Below are 14,809 nucleotides of genomic sequence, written 5' to 3'. Positions count from 1 at the left end.
CTTAGCTGTGGAGGGCAGTGTCACTGGCCCTCATATGTGGGATCCGAACCGGGGCCCTCTGGTGTCCCAAGCCAGTTCTTAACCATTGCGCCACTCGGCGGGCCTGTGCAGTTCTGTTTTTAAGAAGAGTAGTTCATCAGGATCTAGCAACACCTGGATACTGTATCTCTTTATCATCATCCGATCTCTTCTCTCTATAATTCCATCCTCATCAGCATGACCTTCTGATAAATAAGATGGTTTCTAGGTATGCCAGGAAGGGAGTACCTTGGAGAGAATACTGTGGTTCAAGTCACTAGAAATGTCTACACCCCTACATAAATTAATAAAATTTTCATCTGCTTCACAAACCGGACTCCTATAAATTTTATTTTATGGTTTGCTGGGACCTGATTGCTTCCTAGAGCAGGAGGAAATAAAGGGGCATGCTATTGTTTCTTTTCTCTCTCATTTTATATTCAAAAAGAAAATCAATACGTTAATGTTAAAAGCACTTAAAACTTTTTTTAAATCTTGATAAATATGGATGGAGAAGTCTGAAATAGGAAAAAGTCTGAATTGTAGGACACTGCTAATGAAACAAAGTTTTGTTTTATACATATATACAACAATCTAACCTAACAGACTTTTGTAAATATGAGATGTGCTGAATTTACTTCATTTAGTAGACAATTCATGTCTAATTAGCAAAAACCACTTGATCACGAGAATTATACCAATACACAGAGTTCTTAACCCCTGGTGAATCTCCTGATATTGAAGGGACAGTTTCACATATATCTGTATGTTGTAGGTAGCACTCTCTCTATTGCAAGTGAAAAATACTTAAAGTAAACTTGTTCAAGCAGAAAGAGCAAGTTGGGATAAAGATTTCTCATAGAATCCCAAGTCAGAAATGTGATTGGCTGAGTCTTAGAAACCAGTAGAATAAGAGACACACTTGGTGAATCCTATCATACTTCTCTCTGGTCATTGGCTTTATCCTTCTCCCTTGCTGCAAACTGACTTTCTACATGTGATGGAAATCACGGCTAACAATGACTTGAGAGCCTTACATCTTACTTTTTCAAGTATCTGAACACAACTGGTCCTCTTTCTCCTTTTCTGTTCTAAAAAGTCAGGCTTGGGCTCTGGTTAGTTTGACTTGGGTCAGGTGATCATTTACTGACTAATCAGATGCAGCCAGGGGTGAACTCATATTGTACCAGCATTGGGGCTCCTATGATAACCAAGTGGACGGAAAGACAGTTTCCAGAAGAAAGCTGCTAAGGAGATAATCCCAATATATGTGTGCTACCTTAAGTGTAGGTATTTTCTAGGGATAGATCCCAAAATTCCTTCAAATTCTCAAGGGATCCTGACCTCAAAATGTTTATGAACTACTTACTGCCTTAGTGCATCCTCCCACAGGAAGGCAGATAAACATATACTCTCCCAATATTTCTATACTACATTATTACTTAAACTTAAGGCTAGTACAAAGTAAATACAATAAGATTCCCACAAATTCGAAACTATTACAATCAAACTAACAACTTGATCATGCCAGACAGACAGATTCCACACTCAATCTCTTGACAATGTTTGATTGTTTTTCTAGTTATGTATTATCATTCAGTTTACTGTAATGGAAGGCACCAATCATGTCTTTGGTTAGGAAAGAACCATTATTGTGTATGTGATCTTCGATTAACGCCTGGCAATTATAGTTCCAAGATTTATAATAGTATGAAATGGAGCATGAACTATTTCAGACTGAGAACCAGAACTCAGCTAGAGAAGTCTTTGCCTCAGTCCTTAATTACTCTTAGCATATTTTCTAGTTAAGAATTTCTCCCAATACTTGAGCTTCTTTGTAAGGTAATAACTTCTGGAAACTGCATCAACTCTCATGACCTCTTTATTCAGTCCACATAAAACTATAATATGTCTTATTGATAAACTTGCCATACAAATTTGATAAAATAAATAGGGTTTCTTTGTACTAACCTAAAATTATGTCTAAAGAATATTCAAGTTAAGGTAGAGTATATTGTATATGACTACACTGATTGTGAAGCATTATTTTATAATCCAGCTATATTAGCCCAATTTAATGTCCTCATAAATTGAGACAAAATTCTGAGATTTCAAAGCATATAGCTCCTAAGGGATCAGTATATATAGAAGAAACACCACCCCTTTCACCAAATATTCTAGTCAATGTGCTAAAAGGTGATCTGTGACTGGTAATACCTGTAATATTATAACTAAAATCAATGGAAAAAATAGGAATCAGCTTACAAACTGTTTTGATAGATGTGTTTCATTAAATAGGCAGCATAAAGTAGAAAAGAGAAATCTGAAGTGAACTGGATTTTTGACCTGGCTTTACCTCCATTCTACTTTTGTGACCTGGTTATATGATTTAACCTCTTTGGTCATCAGCTGTCAAGTGAGAATGGGGACCTCCAACTGAGCCATCTTCTAGCTGTAACATCCTGCAACCTTATTTCTATCAGTTACATTAGATTTGGTAGCAAATAACAAAGACCCAAAAGAACTGTGGCTAAAGCAAGGTAAAAATTTATTTTGCTCTCACATAAAAATTGAGAAGTAAGAAATCGCTGGCTGGTATAGCAGCCCTGCTTCACAAAGTCCTCGAGAACCCCAGCTCCTTACAACCCTAGGATGTAGCCCTCATCCTTGTGATCTAAAATAGTGGCTAGAGCTCCAGTCATCATACCTGTGCTTCAGGGAACAAGGTGAAGAAGGAAAATAAGACAAGAGGCAAAGAGTACACAATGGCTACCTTTTAAGGAAGATTCTTATAAACTGCCACACATCATTTCTGCTAATAACCCTCTGGCCACACTGAGTTGCAAGAGAAACTGGGAAATGTAGTCTTCATTGTAGGTGGCCATGTTCCCAACTACAGATGGAAAGAATGGTTACTAGGGAGCATCTTGCAGTATCAGCCACATACATCATCTTAAAAATCAACACTTCTAATATAGTGCCAGGAAATCTCGTTCAATATTTAGCAGTAGAGTTATCCATATCCATACCTACTTCAATTCACTTCAACAAATATTTCATTGTTTTCTTTTGTCAGTCACTGTTCTAGGCTCTGGAGACACAAAAATAAATAAGTCAGGCTTAGTTCCTGTTCTCATGGGGCTTACATTAGAATGGGGGAAGATCATAAATAAGTAATTATAAGTGTGGTGGTTGTTACATAAGAGGAAAAACAGGGTGCTCTGACACTTGTGACAATTTATCCACCAAATTTTCTAGACTGTCTGAACAGAGGAAGAACATGATATCCATTACCCATAATTGTCACAGAGATGAAAACAGAGTTTTCTAGGACATTAACTAGGTCCTTGCTCCCCTATCTTCATTCTTGCTTTTCCTAACAATGCTGGAAAGTGGTCTGAGTTCAGCAATTTTCCATGGAACTCTGATAAATTGCAAGCCAGCTTTTACCATGAGAGTCCAGCATGTTAAAAATCTGTGTTCATTTCAACATCTAAGAATAGACCAATAATAGTGCCAGAGATATTTAAGAGTTGCTTTCCTTGAATTTATATTTATAGAGGGAAGAGCCTTGGGAAAGATTGCATCAAGAACTTTACAACTGATTGGACATACTTGGGGAGATTATATTGGATTGAGAATCCTTATTTGTTGTGAATATTATTTCATCAGGATTTGCTATTTCTGTTTTTGCTTTCTCTTATTATAATTTTCTTGAAACCTCATCAAATGTATGCTATATGCCATTAATGATTCACCACAAAGCAAGCTGTCTGCTACCTGCAGTATTCAGATAGCCTCACACATGTATACATATATGTGCATGAACGTTATACAGAGAGTTGCTCAATACCTATAATGAATTCAGAAAGTAGAAAAGGAGCAGGTTTTCTCCTTCAAAAGTGAAATAGCAGGTTTAACAGAGTTAGATGTGTAGAAATGTGTTAAACACATTGGAGGATAATTTTTTAACGATGAAGGAAGTTCATTATAATGTTCTTCATATCACTTTCCTTCAGACAGGATACTGATTTTCCTTTGGGAAAAAAATCTTTCTTTCCCATTAAGTTGTCAAGGGTCACATGGACCTAGAAAGCATTTAACCACTATACTGAGTTGAGTAATGTCCCCCCAAAATTCATGTCCACCTGGCCCCTCAGAATAGGGTCTTTGCAGATGTCATTAGTTAAGATGACATCCTACTGGATTAAGAAGACCCCCATTCCAATAACTAATGAGCTTATGATAAGGCCATGTAAGGCTACAGAGACACACAGAGGAGAACACCATGTTAAGACACAGGTGTTATTAGGGGGATGCATTTACAAGCCAAGGAACACCAAGGGTTTCTGGCAACCAGCAGAAGCTAGGAGAGAAGCATGAAACAGAGTCTCCCTCAGAACCTCCAGAAGGAACCGACCCTGCCAACAGCTGATTTTGGACTTCTAGCCAACAGAACTATGAATTTATTTTGTCTACGTATCATAGCTGGAACTGTTGTGGTCGTCTTGCCACCGTGATGCAACAAACCTAAGGACCAAACCAATTCTCTGAGAATGGCAGAGTAAAATAGGGAAAGAACCCAGGTTTTTAATAACATTGTCAAATCATTGCATTAACTCTGCAATCACTCTACCTTTAGTCCTCTTGTTATATGAGATAACAAATTCCCTTATTCCTTAAGCCTATTTTAGTTCAGTCTTCAGCTCTTTGCAGTCAAAAACATCCTGATAAGCCACCCCCGGTATAAATACAAAACGTAATACTTTAGCTTCATTGCATGTTAACTAGACTTTTGTGCGTTACTCTAAAAGCTTAACCACTGGGATAAAAAGATGAATAGAATTGAAAGTGCATGAGAAGGGAAAAATCTCTCATATAAAATAACTTGAAGAGAGAAAAGATTATTCATTTTAAGTCAAATGTTTTTGTGCAGATAACAATGACATCAATGGTCTTGAATTATTTAATGCTTTCTTCCACAGTGCCATTCATGAGCAATGTCTTTTGCAGTTCAAGATTAAAAGCATCTTGACTTTGCATTTCATTTACCTTGGTCACATAGTTTTCAATTATATATTTTTCTATGTTGGCTATGTTTCAATTTCTCTTTTCAACTTATTAAAACTCATCTTTTCTGAACCTGAGTAAAATACAACAGACTACATGTAAAATACAAAATTAGAGAAAATGGAAATAAGTAAACCATCACCCCAAAATAAATAACCCACAATCTGAAACATTGGTCTTGCTATACAAAAAGTTAATAAAGCAAGTAAAAAGAGCTAAAAATGACCAGCAAGCTATGGCAATAAAACTTGTGAATAGTCCTATGAGAAAAAAAAATATGTTAAAAAAGTATCTCTCTCTGAAGTGAAGCTGTTTTGACATTAATGGACTTAGTGAGTGAGTTTAGATGCTGAGTAGAAGCTTGAAATAGTACCAGGGAAAAGCATAGTTCAGCAGCAAGGCTGGAAAACTAGAAAGAATAAGTAAAATGGAGCCAAGGAAGAAGATGAGATCATAAGAACCAATCTATTTGAGGTTCAGGTCTGAGATTTGTATAATTAAATTGAAAACTTTTCCATTTCAAGGACTGGAATTATGTTTAAATGAATTCTTATAAAACTCACCATTCAAACTTTATGAGTATGAGCCCATAATTGCTACCTATCCATTATGCAGAATGTACTCACAGAATTCTGCTGGCTGAATTAGTCATGACTCATTAGTATGTTTTTAGAACACTTAGATATATTAGTTGCCTGGACATTTCAGACAGTGTTGTTCAAATGTACCTCGATCAGAATATTTCAATAGTTTCCTCCATTTCTAATTAAGCACTAAAACATTACAAACCACTTAAAACATTTCATAAAATAGATTTTAGAGAATTATGTTTCATTTATTCCAACGGAATTTAGCAGTAACCTAACTAAGATAGTATTGACACTGTTTTTAATGTTAATGATGCTCCTCTTCAATAGAAATAAATATTGACTTGGTTATTTATTCATTCACTCAACATTTATCAGCATCGCTCTGTGCAAAGCCCTGTAGTAGGCCATGTGAGGAATATTCAGATGAATCAGGCAGGAATTCCGCCTACCCTAATATCACAGCTAATTTGGGAAGATAAAACACATACACAAGTGACTATCACAGGAGATAGGAAGTGGTAAAGGCTAAAAGATATGTGGACATAAAATTCAAGGCGAGTGACAGCATATTGCCATCAGAGAGGCACAGGAAAGGCTTTGTGGAGAAAATGCATTGATGCTGAATTCATTCCGTCTTTCAAGAAAAATTTACTGGAAAGGTCCCAACCCTCACAGAAGGTGCAGTCCAACAGGGAAGGCAAATAACAAGCAAATAAAGGTTTGAGAGTGACGTGCTCCAGGGTAAAGGAAAGAGCTTGGCAAAATCAAGAAATAGAAATAGAGCCACTGTGGGCAGAGTGTAATGAGAAAAGGGGAGAGTGAAAGGAGATAAAGTCAAAGGGGTAGGTAGGGTTTAAATCATGTAAGACCACATAGGCCACTGGGAAGAGTTTGGATTTTACTCTAAGTGCTTTGGGAAGCCACTGAAGTGTTGAGCAGGAGGGTAACATAATCTGGTTTGCATTTTTAAAAGATCACTGTGGCGGCAGGGTGGAGAAGGGATTGTAGGGAGGTAAGAGTGGGAGCAGGAACACTTCTCAGGGGGCAACTGAAAGAGTCAAAGTGAGAGATCACAGTGACTTCAATTCCATTGGTAGCCAGGGGGCTAGAGAAAAATGGATAGATTCGAGATCTATTGTGCGGATAGAGCCAAAGGACTTTATGATGGATTGCGCCTGGAATGTAAGGGGAGAAGAGTGAATTAAAGAGGACTCCTAAGCTTTGGGCTTATAAATGGCAGTGACATTCACTGAAACTGAGCAGGCCTGCAGAGGGAGTGGGGCTGAGGGGAGAGATTAAAAGCAATTCTAACTTGACCATGTTAAGTTTGAGATACCTGTTGGACATCCAAGTGGAGATATCAAGTAGACAGTTACATATACAAATCTGGAGCTCAAAGGAGGCAGTAGGGCTGAGGGTATACATTTGTGAATCATTAGCATATAGATGTATTTAAAGCCACGGACCTGGATAAGACCAATAGGGAGAAAGTGTTGATAGAGTAGGACAGACTGAGGACCAAGCCCTGAGGCCCTTGAAAGATGGATAACATTTTGATAGGCAGAGATGTGAAGAGCATTTAACAGGAAGGAAAAAATTAAACAAGCTCAGAGACAGAAGTGGGGAAGCTTGGGTAACCCATTTAGAGAGAACCTATAATAGATACCAAGTCCTAGATTTGGTCCACAGACTTCAATGAAGAATTATGGAAGGTTTTTAATCTGTAGAGCGATTCTGCCCCTGACAATGTCCACGTAGCTCCTTTGTGACTATCCTTCTCTAGATAACAACTATAAACCCTGGACAAGATTTATTTTTTAATCCTACCTGATGACACTGGAGAGCAAACAAAAGCAGGCAGATACTGGAAGGGGTCAACAGTTGAAGGACAGCATCAGCTCTCTGTGTGTTTCCATATTTATTTTACAGCTTTTTGCCTGAAGGCAAGTCCCAGTATTCACCAAGCAGGACAGCTAAACCCACAGCCTTATTGGCTTGAAGAGCCAGAGGATAGAGTTTAGAGTGAGGTGGGGGTGGAAATCTCTGAATGGAGAGAGATAGAAAGGGAGCACTTCAAATTCTGTATTTAAACTTTGTCTAAATCACTGGCTAATCCTGGAAGTACACATATACAGGGCAGACTCCAAGAAGCCCAGGTAAGGTTAAAAAATAATCTGAGCCAAGATTTCAGCTGCTGCCCACCATGGGAGAAACAGTTGGAATTTGAGCTCAGCCAAGTTAACTGCCTACAAAAACAAACAAAAAGTTCCTTTGGAGGAAACAAACAGAATCCAGAATCTCTAAAGCATGTCATTTACAATATTCAGGACACAATCCAAAATTATTAGACATATGAAGAAATAAGAAAACATACTCAAGAAAAAAACAATGAATGGAGAGAATCTATGGCGATGATCCATGTGTTGAAATAAGCAGGCACAAGGGAAATATGCTTGTAATGAATAAAGCTGAAGAGCGAAGTCATCATTCTGTATCTTAGAAGAATGAAACTTAAATCAGTGTATAAGATTAATTTACAGAGGCCAGAGATGGGAGAACAGTAAGGAAGTTTTGATGAGTGAGTGGTTCTATAGATATAAAAAAAGGAAAGACGGCAAAAAGTTACTTTGAAAAATATCTGACTATGGGAAGAAGTGAAAGGAATCAAGAGATGACATTGAGGTTTCAAATATGGTTGACTGAAAGAATGATAGTATGATAGTACCACCAACAGAAATAGAAACATCAATAAGGATATAAGGCTTGGATGTTCGATGAGAAATTCAGCTTTTGAAATATTGAGTTTGAAGTGTTAACATGATCTCCCAACGGAGTATCCAATAGGGAGTTCCAAATTCAAGATAGAGCTATGGAAAAGATTAAAGGCCGGGGAGAGTGATTTGGAGTCATTTAATATAGATGTGATCAATAAAGTACTTATGAAATTGGATTAAATTTCTAGGGAAGAATGCATATAGTTAAAAGAGAATAATGTCTTAATTATCTGTTGCTGCATAGCAACTCAAAAATGCTTAAGACAACAACCACTTTTTAGCTCATAATTCTGTGGGTTAGCAACTTGGGCTGAGTTTAGCTGGATATTTATACTGGTCTCTTGCAGGCTCACTCATGAATCTGCCATCAACTGCCAGGTTAACTTTGCTGACAGTTATTGGAATTATGTTGAAATGGATTTTGATAAAACTTACCATTCAAACTTTATGAGCATGACACCTTAATTGCTACCTATCCATTATATAGAATGTACATCTTTCAGGCCTCATCTGAAATGGCTCCTCTCTGCTCCATATGCTCTCTCATCCTCTAATAATCTAACCTGGGCTTGTTCACATGGGTTCCAAGAGAGCCAGCAGAAGTGTGCAAGACCTCTTAAGGCTCACACTTGGAAGCAGTACCACATTGCTTCCATCTCATTCTATTGGCCCAAACTAGTTATCAGGTTGTCCCTAGATTCAAGTAGCAAGGAAATAAACTCCACAGTTTGATGGAAGACACTGTAAAGCCACATCACAAAAACACATAGGTACAGGAAGGGGAATAATTTATGGCCATTTTCAATCTACCACATAGTAAAAGAACTTGGGATCTGCACACCCATGTTCATAGCAGCATTATTCACCATAGACAAGAGTTGGAAGCAACCCTAGGTGACAGAAGAATGGACAGATTGTGGTATATACATGCAGTGGAATATTATTCAGTCTTAAAAAGGAAGGAAATCTATACATGCTACACATGAATGAGCCTTGAGGACATTATGCTAAGTGAAATAAGCCAGTCACAAAAAGACAAGTATGTTTCCACTTGTATAAGGTATCTGAAATCGTGAAATTCATAGAAACATAAAGTAGAATGGTGGTGGTGAGAGAGAGGGGGAAATGTGAGTTGTTCTTTAATGGGTACAGGGTTTCAGTTTTGCAAGATGAGAAAGTTCTGAAGATCTGTTGCACAATAGTGTGAATATACTTAACACTACTGACCTGTACTCTTTAAAATGCAAAAGGTGGTAAATTTTATGTGTTTATTATCACAATTACAATTAAAATATTTTTTAAAAGATAGAACTTCGGACTATCTTTTTAAAAAGGTAGACCCTCTCCTCATATTTTGGGGGGAAAGGAGGAAAAAGAGAACCGAAGGGAACAAATTTTGTCCAGTCCGGAACTAATGGAAACCAATATAGCAAGTGGGGTTTGAAAATGGTCTTTACTCTTGTCTTTAAGGACCACTGACAGATAAAGTGTTCTAAGATTTATCCCTTCCTCGTCGGAGGAAAGAGGAGAGTGACCTGCTCATGTGGCCCTCATCCCTCCAGGATTCTAGCATTCACATAATTTGTCCAATTATCCAGGCTTATAATATCATGATGGAAATTCCAACCCCAGACCCACCTTCTTTTTTTCATTCAGGCCAGCCACATCTCCTGATCCTGGACCTCAATCCTATTCTCTTGGCTTCACATCAAACTGATTATTCCCTGTTAATGATGCAGTCTGCTTCCAATCCTCAGAACCACAGTCCCATCTTGCTCCCAGAGAACAAACATCCATGGGAGAACCATACATACCTAGAGCTCCAATGTCTACATTTGCCTGGTTCTGCCTTGCTCCCTGCTTGCTCACTCATTACATTCAGGGTGTCTTGTGGCCAGACCTGGAGCCCTCCTTCTCACCAGAAGCTGCTGCAGATATTAAAGTCAGGAAATGGGCATCCTTAGAGCAGAATGGGGTACCAAAATGCAGTAAAATTTAAAAACCACCAAAATTTTGTTTATAATCAATTTTCATGATTGTCTCAAAATATGTTTACAAGTGGCTTTTTCAAATTGGGATCTGGTGTCATTTAATTTCTTTCTCTAGACCCCTTTTCCCCCAAAACAGAGGTTAGCTCTAAAGCAGCACCGTGGAACGTTCTATTGTATAACATGTACTGATACTGTAGCCACTAGCCATGGGTGAAAATTGACATTTGAAATGTGGTTAGTGGGACTGAGGAACTGAATTTTTTTAATTTTATGGCTACCATATTTGGACAGCACAGCTCTAGAGACTTAATTGAATTTCACTTCAGGTTTTAGGAAAGAATACTTCATAGGTAGTACTATATTCTTCCTATTGCATGACATAAGAGGCTTATAGTGTTTAATTGTTTCACTTTTTTTTTAAGATTTTTTTATTGGGGAATTGGGGGATGGGAACAGCACTGGGGAATTGGGGGAAGGGGAACAGACAAGTTGCTGTCCTTTTGTTCTTCAGTCTAGTTGTGGAGGACATTGCTTCACTGGCCCAAGTTGGCACCATCATTGTGCTCTTCCCGGGTGAGGCAGATCAGTCGCTGGCTTCTGGACGGCCACTCACTGTGGCTGCTGGCCGCTCACGCTGGCTGCTGGCTACATACAGTAGCCCATGGCAACCCACTGCCACAGAGGCTGCAGCCTACGCCGTCGCCGGCGACTCACCGCAGCCCAGCTCAAGGTTGAACTGTTGTTCAGCATCTTAGCTGCGGAGGGCAGTGTCACTGGCCCTCATATGTGGGATCCGAACCGGGGCCCTCTGGCATCCCAAGCTAGCTCTTAACCATCGCGCCACTCAGCCGGCCCTCACCTTCTTTTGATGCTAAGATTGATCAGTGAATTCAGGTGGTGATAGTCCAATCCTACCAATTTCAAGTTCCCCACCCACCTTTCATCTAATGACTTCGTTCATGTACAATTGTTGACTGAATCAGTTCTTTCGTTATGGGTTTCAAAATGGTGCTTTTCTAAGTCTATCATTCCTTCTACATTTATAAGCCAGAATTTTCTATAAAGAACTTTCATCAACTACTATTATATGGTTGGCCTGAAATACAATTTATACAAGAAAAGTTATGATATATCCATGATTATTTCTCTTTAATTGCTGGTGATGGCTGGAGAAAAAGGCAGGCATACTGCATCTATGCAAAGGTGGTAGGATTCTATCCTGAGCTCTGGAGAGCCATTGTGGGGTTTAAGTAGGGGATGAACAAGATGAGACTTTCATTTTAGGAAGCACCCTTTGGCCACAGTGTGGAGAGTGGATGAAAGTCAGGAAGGTTCTAAAGGGATCTGTCATAACACGGGCCAGAGATGGTGAGGGCCTGAACTCTGGTGGGAGTGATGGAGTAGGAGAATTTGACACAATCCAGATTAGGAAGAGGAATCAGCTATCAAATAACATACGGGGTGGAGTGAGAGGGAGTATAGTAGGATGACAGGATTAACCCTAGATTTCTAATTTGGTGAACTAGGTAGACAATAATGCCCCAAACCACCTTGTGAAATACAGGAAGAGAAGTAGAGAGAAGTTACTTTCTAAATGAAAAAACTAAATTGGCCCAAACATGGACCCCCCCAGACAGAAGAAAGATTTAGGAAGTCACAGCATTTTTTTTCACTTCAGTCTAATAAATAATAGTGAGTGCATACTATACTACACTATGGGGAAATTGCTCATGTAGAATCGTGGATTCCAGAGATCTAGAAATAGAAATCAGGAAAATAAAGTTTAGATGGTTAAGAAATAATAAACAATTGCTTTCTGATGATAAAAAATTAAAATCAGGGATTATTTTGTTAGCATTAAGTGTTTCACCTAAAGAAATTAAATTCTAAGCTCTATTCTTATTTTTAAACATATTCCAAATTCCTCTTTATCATTTTTTTCCCTATTGTTTACAGAGATGTACCTACTATTTTAGGAAATCATTAATCGTAGATACTGTTTTCTCCTTGGTTGTATTAGTTTGCTAGAGCTGCCATAATAAACTACTACACACTGGGTGGCTTAAAACAGTAGAAATTTATTGCTCACAGTTCTAGGGCCTAGAAGTAAAAAATCAAGGTGGCAGCAGGGCCATGCTCCCTCTGAAACCTCTAGGGGAATCTTTCCTTGCCTCTTCCTAGCTTCTGATGGTTTGCCAGGAATCTTTGGCATTCCTTGGCTTGTAGTTCCATCATTCCAATTCTCTGTCTTTACTTGGCATTCTCCTATGTCTCTGTCTTCACATGGCCATCTTCTTATAAGGTTACCAGTCATATTGGATTAGGGGCCCACTGTGTTCAAGTATGACCTCATCTTAACTAATTATATCTACAATGACCCCGTTTCTAAATAAGGTCACATTCTTAGGTACTGGGTGTTAGGACTGCTGTGGCGGGACGTAATTCAACCCATAAGAGTGGTCTAAAGACTCATGATGAGCTACAGAAAAGAAAGTTTTCATTTGAAAATTATCTCCTTTAGCATCCTTTCAAAAGCCTTATGTTGCTCTTTGGAAAACAAACTTATTTTCTTATTTTTCAAAGTGATATTCACAGAATCTTTTTGTCTCCACCAAGGTGAAATAAAACAAAGAATAAGAAAGTGATATGACATGTGGATAAATTTTATACAGATACTTTTAAGTACTTAGTTGTGCTTTATAATAAATTTCCCAAGCATTTTTCCTGAAATTTTTTGAAAGAATTAATTGTAATGAAAAACATTCTTTTTTTCTTTTTATTATTTTTTATTATATGAGTTTCAGATGTACAAAACAACATAATGATTAGACATTTACACCCCTCACAAAATTATACCCCCTCAAGTCTACTACTCCTCTGACATCATATATAGCTGTTACAATACATTGACTATATTCCTTATGTGTACTTTACATCATATATATATATATATGTATATTTAATTATAGTTGACATTCAATATTATTCTACTTCAGCTTCAGGTGTACAGTGCAGTGGTCAGGCATCTACACAGTCTATGATGCAATCCCCCGATAAGTCTAGTACCCATCTGGCACCCTACATAATCTTTACAACATTATTGATTATATCCCCATACTATATTTCACATCCCCGTGACTATTTTGTAACTACCAGTTTGTACTGTCTAATCCCTTCACCTTCTCCCCCATCCCTCAACCTCTCTCCCGTCTAGCAACCATCAGTTTTTTCTCTGTATCTCTGAGTCTATTTCTGTTTTGCTTGCTTGTTTATTCTGTTCTTTAGATTCCACATATAAGTGAGATCATAAAATATTAATTCTTTATCAGAATAAAACACTTTTGCTAACAATACCTATTGTTGGAATTAAACAAGATAATGTATGTAAACCATTTAACAGTTTGCAAGTACACAATAGCTGTTAAATGCTATTATTATATATTTAGCATTAGGAATACAATGATTATTAAAGAACTTCATAAATGTGAAACGCTTATAATACTGCCTGACACAAAATGTGTACTCAATAAATGTCTAGCTATTACTATCAACATCACCATGATTATATAAGATGGTAAAGTGTCCAAAACTGACAGTGTTACTTCCAGTTGGCTTGTTCTTACTTACACATGAACTCAATATTTGTATATAGATTCATTAGGTGGGGTTTCTTAAAATTTAATTTAATCTATGGAATCCATCCCTTATTTAGCAGGCAATTGTGAGTTATTTTAAATTCAGTTTCTTTATTAATAAAGGAATTCCTTAATATTCATACTCCTAAATATTTATTTTATTTACTAGTTATCAGGGACATGACTTGAAAATAAGCTACCAAAATCATAATTAATGTGTTGTTGAATGAAAATATACTTCATTAACAAATATGGCATTATTAATCCACAGCCAGTTTTTCCAACAACAGACTTAATTTGGTGCTACCTCATTCACATGATTTTTGTGATTAAAACTGCAGATTTCCCAAGCATATAGATTTGGGGTTCAGTTGGTGGTCAAGGAATAGAGTTCCATTTAATTTCATTGCTTTTCCAGAGTCACTTCCCCAATTGAGATCTGATTATGGGCTAGTCTTAAATGCAAGTCACTAAAAGAAGTCAGGATATTTTTTGAAGTATCTTTTCTAGCTGCAGACTCAAATCTACATTCAAAAGCACAAATATAAACTTAAAACAAAAGAAAACAAAAAGAACATAACCACAATAACAGCCATGTTTTAAAAAAACAGTTCCATAAAGCTTTGGGGTTGTTCTCATAGTGATGAGTAGGAACTGGTGGTCCTTGGGTTTTTGCTTTAAAATGGTTTGTGGACTGAAAAAATTTGAGAACCACTGCTCTAACCAACCAA

This window comes from Hipposideros armiger, unplaced genomic scaffold (assembly GCF_001890085.2).
Source record: "Hipposideros armiger isolate ML-2016 unplaced genomic scaffold, ASM189008v1 scaffold_13, whole genome shotgun sequence".
Taxonomy (NCBI): domain Eukaryota; kingdom Metazoa; phylum Chordata; class Mammalia; order Chiroptera; family Hipposideridae; genus Hipposideros; species Hipposideros armiger.
Note: the sequence above shows the minus strand (reverse complement) of the source record.